The sequence below is a fragment of the Mustela erminea genome, chromosome 5 (genome assembly GCF_009829155.1).
Source record: "Mustela erminea isolate mMusErm1 chromosome 5, mMusErm1.Pri, whole genome shotgun sequence".
NCBI lineage: Eukaryota > Metazoa > Chordata > Mammalia > Carnivora > Mustelidae > Mustela > Mustela erminea.
This window is the reverse complement of record NC_045618.1, coordinates 106,473,193-106,487,001: the sequence shown is the minus strand read 5'-3', so window position 1 is coordinate 106,487,001 and position 13,809 is coordinate 106,473,193. Positions and strand designations below refer to the sequence as shown.

The 13,809-nt window shown below is 42.4% G+C and overlaps 1 long non-coding RNA gene across 1 annotated transcript; it reads left to right on the top strand.

Moving 5' to 3' along the window:
• The first annotated feature begins 7,294 nt into the window (after positions 1-7,294).
• Positions 7,295-10,454, top strand: LOC116590016. The gene is made up of 3 exons (XR_004285486.1): positions 7,295-7,484; positions 7,613-7,708; positions 10,170-10,454. It is a non-coding gene; the product is annotated as an uncharacterized LOC116590016 (long non-coding RNA).
• Positions 10,455-13,809: the final 3,355 nt, after the last annotated feature.

Genomic DNA, 13,809 nt, shown 5'->3' with positions numbered 1-13,809 from the left:
TATCCTCTCCTCTCAAAAACAAAAGCCCTTATTAGTTTAAGTCACTGTTTTCCAGGACTTCTATAACCTATAGCCAACTACTCCCTAACTAATAGATTGCTTCACTCACTGAGAATGTAGGGAGGATTTCAGAGATGGGTCGTGGTAATAGTTTAAAAAACTGGGGTTCTGAATCTCTGCACTGGCCCTTCCCCTTTAGAACCTTATTCTACTTCTCAATGTGTTAGACCCCAGAGTATCAGAATTACCTGGGGTAATTACCTGGGATGCCCTGGCTTCTTGCCTTCAAAATGGTTTGCTGAATCAGAATCTTTGGGAATCTGCATCTTTAATAAGTCCTCGTGAAGGCTTTTATGTCCACAGAAGTCTGAGAACCACAGTACTTCCTGCCTTTTACAATGCTTCTCTATAAATTGACTCGAATTTGAACAACCGGCCTTTATCACTCAGGGTAGATTATCTCAAATTCTGTTGGTTTTGTAGTTAAACTTGCTTATGCCCCGATGATTAAACTAAATCTGTGTTTCCTTACCAATGAAAAAATTATCTTTGTTATACTGAGCCTTTACAGATTTCAAAAGCTACCTGATAACCCAGCCAGGACTCTTATTGTGGATGCTGTAGACAAATGTGTTCTTCTTTCCGAGCTACAAACTGCATCGCCAAAACACAGTATAACATCAGAGCAGAGGGAAAGAGGCAGCGTCAATATGACAGGATCTTTGTTCCCACAGAGGGGCACCGCATGATGGGTACAGGAAAAACAGAACTTCCCTCAGTCAGATTCATGACTCCACTGGGATTAATCAAATCCCCAGTTTGTGAGGGAATTTACCATATACTCTTTTGTCCGTAACTCCTTCAATTCTTGCTTTTCAACTTCCCTCCAGAGAGCATGTATGTCATTTGGGATTAGGCGACAATTCCAAAGTGTGGCTCCAGACCATCCAATCACTGGTTCTAAGTCCTTCCTTAAGCCCCTGTAGTTCTGCCATTCACCAAGTGTTCAAAGAAGGCTGTTCCCCTTCATCACTGACTAAAAAGGGAGGAGAAACAATTATCTGAGGGATCTGGCTTTGAGCTGGGTTTGAACTTCTCAAGGATCAGCCGATACAAGAGTCAGAGGTTGAGCTCTGAGTCCCTGGGTTTCCCAATCCAAATTCAGGCTGCTGGTGATAGGAGAAGCAGAAGACTGAGGTTGAGCGGCTGCACTCACAGCCAACGGGCTGCACAGAAAAGGCTTTGTGCCAAGGAGATGCTGATCTGAATCACATTAAAGGTCAAAAAAAAGGATTGTTTTATTTCCTAGGAACTGAACCACCAGAACCACACACCCCCTCCCAAATCCCTTCCAAATCCCTTAAACTCAGCTAGAAGCCAGCTCCAGATGGGGGAAGGGTCAGGGAGATTCTTCTGGTTTTAAAAGTGTGCTGTGACACATTAACTGCTTCCCTGCTAAGAACCCTTGCAGTCTCCAGGGCTGAAACCCATGTGTGCTGTTCAAGGCGCCCAAATGAACATTTGTACATTTGTTTCCCAATGTGTGCTGGGATTGTTCCTCTGCCAGGCCTCCCCACCCGTCAGGGGACCTGCAAACCTACAGCGGAGAAACTGCCACACCTACTGATATTTCAAATATTGGCACCAGTTGAGAAGACAAGAGGCCGCCTTCCGTGGGGCTTCCCGGAGGCCCCTCCTCTGGTTGTCTGGTTTTTGTTTAGAGGGCACCGAGGGGGTTAACTCACTTTGGTCTCCCCGTGCTGCTTAGGCGTGCTAACAAAATGCTGCCAGAGCAACAAAGCTCCATTCCCTTCCCAGCTGCAGCAGGCTCTGTGTTGAGACTGGTTTTAGCTCTAAAAACGGGCACATTTATCTATCAGAATCCTTTTCAGAATCGGACAGATGCCACCCTATTCAATAATGTCTTTGATCTCTTAATCCCAATGGCCTTTCACACCTCTATCGTTCATATGGCCTTTTGTATAGGCTGCCTACCTTTGTATCAAGATAGGTGTCTTGTCCCCTTCTCTAAGTTCCTAGAAGGCATGTGGTATAATCCTAAACACTGTTAATGAGAAACTACCTTTAAATGTATTCATGGAAGCTTAAAGACTCGTGTGTTTTCCATTTGGAGGCTGTCAAAGGAAGTTGTTAGAGTATGGGAATTGAATGGACCAATTTTACACTTTAGGCCGAAGCATGACCCAAAACTTCCCTGACTGACTCAGTCAGAGACACAATGGTGGCTCCTTCCCCAGACTGGATTCAAAAACGAACCTTGAGGTCTAGATCTCTTGTGAAAAGATGGGCTGTCACTGTAACTAACACCGAACTTCTAATGTTATGAATCAGAAAGGATATGCAATGGCACTGAAGTAACTTTATTATGTTTAACAACAGCATGTGTGATGGGAGATTTGGCATCAGTGCAGCTGCCTTCCTATTCAGAGGCAGAAAATGAGGATAAATAGGAAAATATTGGTTAGATAACGAAGGATAATAGAATCTTGGAATAAAATATCCAGTTGTCAGTAGGATATAATTACACCCATAAGTGAATTTCTTTGAGGTTACTTGCTCCTCAGAGATTAGATTGCAGTAGGACAGAGTCTCATTTTTCATGGCTCAGTCTCTGGGTCCTCCCCATCAGCAAAGGAAATTAAGGTCAAATGGCTTTTTTATAAAATAATTTATCCCCAGTTTCTAGGTTGTTCATTTAATAAGAATTTATTGAGTGCTAAATATGGATGGAATACAATCAATGCTAGGCACCTGTGGTAGCTTGTCTCCAAAGAAACCCCTCCCCCCATGCCTCCTGGTGTCTACTCCCCTGTAGAGCCCCCTCCTCCTTAACCAGGGCTCTCAATTTTGAGATTCTGTGACTCCCTTCTGATTAACAGAATGTGGCCAAAGTGATGCTACATGATTGCTAAGACCATGTCATAAGAAGCCTTGCAGCTTCTACCTTGATCTCTTTGGAGTACTTGCTCCCGGAGAAGCGAGCCCCCAGGTAAGAAATTCATATACCTTGTGAGTGCCATGCTTTGAGAAAGCCCAAGGTTGCCATGTGAAAAAGTCACACAAGAGAGGGAGAGAGAGAAAGACCAGACAGCCCTTAGCTGTTCCAGCTTTCGCCTATGAGGAGTCAGAGAAGTGAGACAAGAAGCCGTCTTGGATATCCAACCCAGTCAAGCTTTTGGATGACTCTAGTCTCTTCCCCCACCTGGCTACAACTTCAAGAGACACCTCAAGGAACAATAGCCTAGCTCACTTGCTCTCTCTTTCTTTCTCTCTCTCTCTCTCTCTCTCTCTCTCTCTCTCTCACACACACACACACACACACACACACACCATGAGAGATAATAATAAATTGGTTGGTTGTTGTAAACCTCTAAGTTTCAGGGTGGTTTGTTATGCAACAATAGATAATCAGATGAGACCCAAAGAAATGTTTTCTTTTTTTTTTTTTTAAATAGTATGTATGTATGTATGTATGTATGTATGTATTTGACAAACAGAGATCACAAGTAGGCAGAGAGGCAGGCAGAGAGAGAGAGGAGGAAGCAGGCTCCCCACGGAGCAGAGAGCTCCATGCGGGGCTCCATCCCAGGACCCTGGGATCATGACCTGAGCCAAAGGCAGAGGCTTAACCCACTGAGCCATCCAGGCGCCCCAGAAATGTTTTCTTTTTATTAAAAGTCAAAGCCCTTTTCTTTGGAGAACTTAGATTATAAGTGAGGCAGCAGCACACCCACAGAAAGCAACACAAATACCCTACAACATAACTCATCTGCAAATCCAACTAAGGAACTGCTTTAGGAGGCCTGTGAGTGGGTTTGTGAAGAAAGTGGCAGGAGCCTTGCCAGGGAAAGTAAGCAAACTAATCCTGGCAGTCAGTGAAGGGACAGCTGTCCCATCTACAAAAAGAGTAAAGATAGAGCCTAGAAACATGATGAATTGTAGAGCAGAAAAGTGAGCAGAGAAAAATGGCAAAACACACTGTCAAACGTTCAAATGCTCACATTAAAAATATATCAAAAGAAATACAAATTCAAGCAAGACACAATTTTTCCATCATCAGACTGGCAAAGATCTTTTGAAAATTAGAATATTCAGGCTTGTAGGGTTCAGTGAAACCTCTGTGCCTTTTTGGCTAGAGTATACTATAAATGAATAAGGGCAATATGCATCAATACCTTTAAAATAATAGTATCTTTGGCCTGTTACTGAATTTCTAGAAATTTAACCAGAGGAAATTCTTAGCCATTTATAAAAAAAAAATTATTGTGTTTCTTTTATAGATGTACTTATAATAGCATGAATTAAATACAATCCAAATGTCCAATGATAGGGAAATGTTAACTCTGTAATGGTATAACTACTGGTGATATTCAAAATGTTTAACAACTGGTAATGGCACAGACACTTACCAACTGTAATTACAACCAACACGCCAACCAATCAAAACCAACAGACTAACCAATCAGATACACCAACCAGTAAGTAACCAACCAGGTGGATGTCAGCCTAGGGTCCTTTCATTTAACTGAAAATCATACAACTTTTAAAAACCATGTTTAATGACATCACATGGAAAGTTAAGTAGGAAAAAAAAGAGAAAAGACCTCATTATAAAAGACCACATTTACAAATGTATGCATAGGAAAAAATGGAAGGAAAATACCAAAATATAGCGGCTGTCTTGAGCGGTGAGATAATCAGTCTTGACTGGTGGGATTACTGGTGACTCATTCATTTTCTTTCTTTGTACTTTCTATTTTTCTCCAAACATCTATGATCAACATGGATTATTTTCACAAGTTACCAGAAAAAAAAAAAAAATCACAGTATATAAAAGGAAGAGAATAACTAATCAGAGAGCCATGGCTGGCTGGCGTGTATGAGGCGTGAGTTGGAGTGAAGAGTAGAAATGAAGGGAAGTTCCCTTTGGGAATGGAGTGTGGGAAACAAGAGGAACTTGAGGATGAGAACAGACAAAGCATGAACAGAAGGAATTCTAAGTGCTTGAATAAGGAAATCATGAGAGGAAACCAGTGTTGGATGCAAGTGATTCTAACTGCTAGGAGGAAGTCTGGTGGAGAGAGGAGAGAAAAAGCAGACTAACGAGAGGGTTTCAATACCTCTGGCGGCTAAGCCATCATGTATGCACGTACACAGTCCTGGTTTAGGTTTCTGTCACCCTGTCAATATTTTAACTTGAGCAAAACATCTGCTCTGATCATGCATCTTGAGTAACTCAACATCTATCTGATCAACAAATGAGGCTTTGGTATCTTCTCGCAGTTAAGTGTCTTGGTAGAAACCAGGAAACAGGAAAGAAGTAGAACACCAATACCAAAAAAGCAAGGTTGGGATTTTCACTTACCGCACCCCACCCCCACCCCTGGCAAAACAGCTCTGGATTACACAAGCTTGGGGTCAGATATCCAAAGGCATCCTTCCCTCTTTACTTGTATTTGGAAATAATTTCAAACTTAAAGAAAAACTTCAAGAATAAGAATAGAAAAAAGAATACCCATATACTCTTTACCCAGGTTCACTTGTAACATTTTGCCCATTTATTTTATCATTTGTTCTCTTTCTCTTTCCCTCTCTCTTATACATATGTAAAAAATATATATATGTAAATATATATGCAAAACATAGGTAATTTGTAATTACTTAAGAGTAAGTTGTGTAGATCATGTATATTTTTCAAAATTAGAATATTCTTTTATAAAACCATACTACGGTTGTCTATCAGCTTCAGCAATTTTAAAACTGATGCTATAATTTTATATACTATATTGCCCATATTCCAGTTTTGTCAGTTGATCTAATCATGTCCTTTGAAACACTGCTCTCCTCTAATTCCAGAGCCAGTCTAGAATCAGATCCTGCTGTTACTAGGTCTCTTTAGTCTCCTTTATTTTGAAACAAATTTATGCTACACACACACACACACACACACACACACAGAGGCCTTCCCCCACATTCAAAAATCAATTTCATTTGAATTACATACACACTTTCTATATCAATTTTGCCAAGAGATTTGCCCTCAATGGCACCCATGCTGTCGATCTCTCTTACAGCAGATCTCCAGGAAACGTAAAGTCTGTCTAGGGGGTAGATATAGTTTAGTTCTGCCCTCCCAATTGTTGTTTTTTGGTTTTTGGTTTTTGGTTTTTTTTCTTTAGCCTTAAAAGGATTCGTGGCTGGAAATTTTGTTCCAAATCAATATGAACTGCTGAGCATTTACTTGAAGAGAATATATTCTTCAATGCCTGACTGCAGAATGTGGTATAGAATTTTGTGTGGTGATGAATTACCAAATCACTTCACTGCCTTAAAATATTTTTCCAGGGACATGGCTCAGTCAGTTAAGTGTCTGCCTTCAGCTCAGGATGTGATCCCAGAGTTCTGGGATCGAGTCCTGCATCAGGCTCCTTGCTTAACCAAGAGCCTGCTTCTCACTCTGCCTCCGTCTGCCACTCCCTCTGCCTGCTGCACCCCAGCTTGCTTTTGTGCTTTCCCTCTGACAAATAAATAAATACAAAAATATTTTTTTAGAAAAATTTTTATCCCAATCCCCTCCTCCACCTGTCTCCTTCTGAAGTCCCATGACCTTCTGATAGCCAGCCTGACCGAGAAAGCCCATTCTTCTTCAATTACTTTGATAAATGTAAGAGATGGCTGTGGTTGATAGACACAAACTATAAAAGACTCCAGATGAGAACCTCTGATGGCTACAGTTTCTTTCTGAGCCTAGCCGGCAGGTACTAATCCCCATACATGCTGTTAGTCAAATGGTCTGGGTTGGGGGAACCTTGACTACTACACTGAAATCACAGACGCACTGCAAACTGAAAAACCACACCTCTCCCAATGTCACGGTTTATTTGCATGCAATCCCAGTCAAATCAATATCGCCATCTTAATCAAGAGGGAATTACAGGCTTCAGCAGAGAGGTAACATTGTTAGTAATTACATCCGAGCTGTTTTTAGACACACTGCATGCTGAGCTGAAATGTTTAAACAGATAGGGGACAGGGGGGAACAGATACAAGGGGAAAAAAACACACGGTGAGAGTTTAAGAGCTCTTTGTGCCCAGAGTGGTGATTCAGAAGTCATTGTGTTCACATTCGAACTTTAGAATGGAAGTGCCAGACCCGGAACCTAAGGATCAAGGAAAGAAAACAGTGGTGGCATTGTGGATGTGAATAACATGAGTAGGGAGGTGTTGTAATCTTAAGTGAAACTATCCAGACTTTTTTTTTCCCCCTTTAATCAAAATACACCATCTCTGTGCAGCCTTTCAGGGGGAAATTCCTGACACAGTTGCCGTGTAAGACACAGCGGGTTTACAGCTTGCCAGAGATACAATTTGGGAAGACAACCCCTCTGGCTGGCTGTGACGTGTTCAGCGTGCTCCGTGGAAGCCCAGAGCACCGCATCCCTGCTCAGGGCTTCCTGAAGCAAGTAGGAATCAAAGTAGGTGGGGATGGTGGGAGGGCAGATCCAGTGACATTCATTTGGACTTAAAATGTTGTAAATTCTTTTCATCCGGTTTTTTTTTTTTTTTCTCTGCTCTCTAATTGGTGTTCCAGGATTTGAGAAAGAGGACCTGCTAAATTAAGAAAGTCTGTGGCTGAGGAAATGTGATTTTCTTAAATCCAAGTGCAGTTGGCATGGAAGCAAAAGAGGTAAAGTGGAGGAGCGGTGCCTTAGGTAAAGAAGAAAAAAGATTTCACAATTAACTCTAAAATGGCAGCTTGAGCCACGCTGGCCTCAGCTGGAAAGGGCTTTGTTTATATGCAAATGACTTCTTTAAAGGTGCTAGAAAATACTTCCTTTCCTGGAGGAGGTAATTTTGGTATCTCATTTATTCTCCTCAGTTGGTTATCCTCCCTCCCACTTTTTTCTTGATATTCCTAAAGAAAATGTCAGCTTTAACTCCTATTAGAGATGATCACAGATTCCAAATTAATCTATTTTTCACTGGTCAAATATTGTCCCACACATATTGTTTTACCCTCATAGTTATTTTGTAGTGGTGCCTTATTATCAGGTTCCCATGGGAACAAAGTCAGCCAGGGCATTGAGAAGACAGCAATGCTGAGACCCTCAGAACGGGTTTGGTGGCAATGGCAGTGAGCCACAGAAGGCTTCATCTGTGTCCCTGATTCTGGACATATCTGTGGGGCCAGAGCACAGCCAATCTGGACAAGGAATACTTTTGTAGGCTGGTGCACCCCAGGTGTGGTGTGGGTGTGCTCGGAGTCCCCTTGGCAGAAGGCTATCTGAAAAAGGGAAGGATGTGCTTTGCCCATCATCCCTCCCTTCACAAGACAGAGCCATAGCCCGCCCTGCCTAGAAAGAAGGCCAAGTAAGGGGCTGTAAGTTCCCAGGCACAGCCATATGCATCTTGAATTACTTCATGCCATTATAAATCTCTATCAGGGAAAAAGGTGCTCTTGAATGTTGCCAATCAAATCCCCCCCCTCCATAGGATTCCATCCCTCTGCACCTGGCATTCATTGGCCTTTCCCTCTGAGGAATCCTCCACAGCAAATATCCCATTACCAACTACTGCCAATTTTACATCTTAGAATCTCACACCTGCTTTGTCTGTCTGCTTCTCCCATTCCCAATATGCTGTTCTTCACCTGCCCACTCACCTGACCTCTGCAAAAACTGCTGAGCTAGACTCCTTGCCTGTGGCCTCTAACCTTCAGCATGACCTTCACACTGCCATTAGAGAGACAGACAGATGGGTGAGTGTCTGCAAAGAGAGAGAGATGGAGAGAGTCACCACTTTTCACCATACAACCCAAAGCCTTTCAGTGGTGTATCCATGCAGCCAGGTTCCTATAACACAATACCATAGACTAGGTGGCTTAAACCAGGGAAATGTATATTCTCAGAGTTCCGAAGGCTCACATCTAAGATGGAGGTGTCGGCAGTTCTGAGGCCTCTCTCCTCAGCTTGCAGACGACCAACTTTTTGCCGTGTCACCCCTCAGTTCACTACAGGTGTACGTGTTTGGTGTCCTTATAAGGGCACCAGTCATATTGGATCAAGGTTGACCCTGATAACCCCATTTTAATTTAATTACCTCTTTAAAGACTCTATCTCCAAAAGACTCCCATTCTGAAGTACTGGGGATTGGGTCTTCAACATATGAATGGGGAGGGGGACAATTCAGCTCATACACTACTTTGACCAACAGAACATAGTGGATGTGATGTCCTGTCTACATTTAGGCCCAAGCTTTAAAAAATTGGGAGCTTCCTCTCTTCCTGTCTCTGTAACACGTGCTATGGGAACCCAATAGCCATGCTCTGAAGCAGGTCAGGCCACATGGAGACATCATGTGCAGGTGTTCTAGCTAATAGCCCCTGCTAAAGTCTGATGGACCACAAGATATGTGGGTGAGATGCTTTCAGTTTCAACTCTAATCCCAGCCCCCTGGGGATTGCAACCACATGAAAGACCCTGGATGAGAATCTCTAGCTGAGCCCAATCACTTCCTAGAACCGTGAGAGTTACTAAAATAATGGCTAAATTTTATACCACTAAGTTTTGTGATGGTGTCTTATGAAAGAGATACTTTTGTGTCAACCCCTCCAAGAGCAGCCTTAACAAATAGTACAAATTTAGAACACAAAACACTATTCTGGCCAAATTCTACACTTCGGTAGGCTGCCAGAAGTTCTGTGTAACTTTCATTTGCTCTAGCAATTCCCGAACATTTGAACTGTCTACCAGCACCTTGCTTGTTTGCTCATTTATGCCTTTGCAAATGCTATTCCCTTAACCCAAACATCCCAAATGCTTAGTTTTCCTCAGAGTAAGAGCTTGTTAACTTTTGTTGAGTCAATGAACCAGGACTAACTATACCAGGATCACTCCTGTCTTCCTCACTTTTCCCTTGAATCCTTATCTTACATCCTTTCACCAAGCTGGCCAGATTTGGCTCTTTCCTTGCCTCTTGCAACACAAGGGCCTTGACACATTATATACTTTTATATATAAAAGCTTCTCTCACCTGAGGGGGGCGTGTTTCGCAACTTCTTTCCTGGAGATCATTTCCTTATTCTCGTCTTTCATTTTTGCCTCTGGTGATTCTGTCGTTTATCTACTTTTCTCTCTAATGGCTTTCAGTTATACAAGGAAGACTGTCAAGTACACAAGCCCACCTGGGGATACGCTCTGCAGAACGGAGAGTACAGCGAGGGACACAGCACACCAAGTCACTCAAGAGCCCACCAGGGTCTCACGGCACCTTCAAGCAAATGGGAACACCTCTCTCTTAATGCTAAAACCCACTGGCAACCAGAGATGACCTGTGGCTATACAGGTCCACCATAGTCCAACTCCAACCTTTATTTTTCACAAGTAGTAAGTCAGAAAGAAAACTTTTTATAGTGGTAATTCTGGCATTTTCTTCATCCCAGCTGCTTAGTGACATTCAATTTATTTCTCTGTCCTTAGATTCAAAAAATATTTTTTTAATCTTGCAAATAAAATTGTAGCTGTCTCTTAACTACTTCCTCTGCTTCTAGTCTTTCCACCTCTCCAGTTCCTTCCACACAACATGGATAGATTTACTCTTTCTAAAATGCCACCTCAAACTATCATCAGAGGCTGTCCATAATCAGAAGGTCCAAAGGCCATGGCTAGAAGTCAAAGGCATCTAAGGCCTGGCCCCAGTCTGTTTCTCCCACTTCCTTTCCTATGACACCCTACAAGAACCCTGACTCCATGCAAACACATTCCCTTGTTGTCCCTCAGAACACTGGAATGCCTCACCCAGCTCTACTGAAGGAACACTTTTCTTCCTTCATCTACAAGTACCCCACCCAAGCCCCACACCTGCCTGAGAGGCCCCTCAACTTTCATGACTCCTTCTCCAAGACCTCAGAACAAGAAACCTCTCTGAACCCAGACGATACAAGCTTCTACTAACTGAAATACACCCCTCATGCACCCCTGTCCACATGCAGGCTCTACATGTCCAAAGAGACTTAGCCTTTCAAAGGCAGAAGCCATGCTCTGCAAAACTTTATATCCCTAGGAAGTGGCATGATTCCTAGCGATAACTGCTCAGTAAATGTCTGACATTCATACCTGACTGTATATGTATTAATAGTGTGCTTTTATTATTGATTAGACATAACCCAAATGACAGCTAAACACCTCTCTCTTTTTTTTTTTTAAGACTTTATTTATTTATTTGAGAGAGAGACAGTGAGAGAGAGCATGAGCAAGGAGAAAGTCAGAGGGAGAAGCAGACTCCCCATGGAGCTGAGAGCCCGATGTGGGACTCGATCCTGGGACTCCGGGATCATGACCTGAACCAAAGGCAGTCGTCCAACCAACTGAGCCACCCAGGGGTCCCTAAACACCTCTCTTGAGTCAGAGACCTTGACTTTCCTCCTGACCCAGGAATGATGTGTAAAACTTTAACAGGATTTACTGGCTACTTCCCATTTAAGTAATTGATTAAGAATTATACACTGTAAACACCACCTAAAGAAATGTGAAATGCTATTTCTAAAACTAACTTTGCTTAATTACAAACCATGATCCTCAATACCCCTGGGAAGTTATCAAAACAGTATCTCAGAAAAAGGCTACAGGCACCAAAATGGAGATCAAAATTATTCTTTTTTATCTCACAGGACCCTAAAATTCACATCCATGCTAAAACATGAAAGTAGCAGGCCAACAAGTCTCTGACTTTAAAAATATAAAAGCTAACCTGAAAAACAGATCAACAGGTAAAGCTCAGAATGCATTCAGCTAAGGGGAGCTGAGCTCACTTCTCATTTCTTGAGTGTGGAATGACTAGATTCTAAAAACTCTGCTAAATGCCAGTGAAGAGAAAGGGGTACAACCTTCAAACAAATACAGCCATGTTGCCAAAGCTATATGCAATCAATGTAAGAATTAAAACATAATATGAACCCTGGATTGTGGTTAGATTTTAAATGGAACTTAATAAGACTACTGGGACAGAAAATTCTAACCAAGAATTGGCAAACTGAGGCAAAACTTTCTAAAAAAAAATTTTTTTTTGAGAGAGAGAGAGAAAGCATGTGCACAGGCAGAGGGCTGTGAGGAGGGGTAGAGGGAGAGAGAGAATCTTAGGCAGGCTCCACATTCACCCCAGAGTCCTATGCAGGGCTCAATCCCATGACCTGAGATCATGACCTGAGCCGAAACCAAGAGTCAGATGTTTAACTGACTGAACCACCCAAGCATCCCTTTAAATCACTTCTGAAAAACTAAACAAAGGGGTGCCTGGGTGGCTCAGTTGTTAAGCGTCTGCCTTCGGCTCAGGTCATGATCCCGAGGTCCTGGGATCGAGACCCACATCCGACTCCCTGCTTCTCCCTCTCCCACTCCCCCTGCTTGTGTTCCCTCTCTCTCACTGTGTCTCTCTGTCAAATAAACAAGTAAATCTTTTTAAAAAAAAGAAAGAAAGAAAAAGAAAAAGAAATACTAAATAGAGTGCTGTACAGTTGTTAATCACCCAACAAACACAGATAACACATTATTGACCTTTCCTTAAATGACAATGACCAGACACATTTAACTACTCCTGATTTTGTGGATGATTAAGAGTGAGGTCAGGAAGCATTAAATAATTGACTCAGTCGCAGAGGCATCCTAGCCTAAAGGTCAACAGCCTTCTACTGCACGCTCTACCCCTAATTCAAAAAGAATGGAACCTCTTGAGCAAAAGGGTCCAACGGCAAAATGTCTATAGTAAGTGACTCTTAAATGGACAAAACCAGAAGTATTTAATATATATCTATGGTTATGAAAAGTTGGAGTTCTTAAGTTGACTTCCTGGACCAAGGATGACTCTGGATTCGCCCCAGGAGCTAATCTTATCAATTGTCTGAAGCCCCATGTTGACGAAGTTACCAAGAATGCCTCTGGGTTTGGTAGGAAAAGCGATGCAATAGATAGGGTGTCTGCCACAGGCAAGGAGTGTTGTGTGTTAGTAGTATGCATGCCACATATTTTCTATTCCTGATTTAGACACTTAGATGTTGATCTTATAATTTCTGGTACATACCTGAAGGGTACAAGCATGCAGCTAGGTACAGCTCCTAGCAAGATCTCTAAAAAAAATACTTTGAATTTAACTGAATCTAATTATCACCAAACTGTAGCACTAGTGACTTCTGGTCTCCAAAAAGCAAAAACTTGTGTCTTGAGGGCAAGGATTTTATAGCCTTCACACTGCCTGACACAGAGGACCTATGAATGCCCACTAAACTGGGACTAGCATGGGTCAAGCATTCCACAAGGTACTGGCGATGAACAGACTGCCTCAGCAGCCCTATTCTTGACTTCTCACTTTCTCTCCTACAATCTTTATAGAAGAGAAAGTGTCCCTATGACTGTGTTGGGGGGAATGATCTACTTTATGAGAACTTCTGTTTAAAGTCCAGAGATAGAGCCTCCTGGCAACCTCAAAAGAGATTACAACTTGTCTTCTCATCTTTAAGAAACAAAGGAAGGAGCTACGGGGCTCAAATCCACTCTCTTCTAAGTGATGGAAAAAGCAACTTTCTCTCAGTTGGTCAGAACATACCTGGTGCTTTCATTTTCCCCAGGACAGTGTGCAGTTGTGTAACTCACTTGTCCCTAAACTTTAGTACTCCAGTCCCATTGTCCCTAAACTTTAGTACTCCAGCTTTCTCTTTGATCCAATGATTTCAAGGAAAAGAGCAGTAGAGTTGAAAGTATACAAGCTTCCCCTTGAGTCCAGTTCTGATTCTGCTCT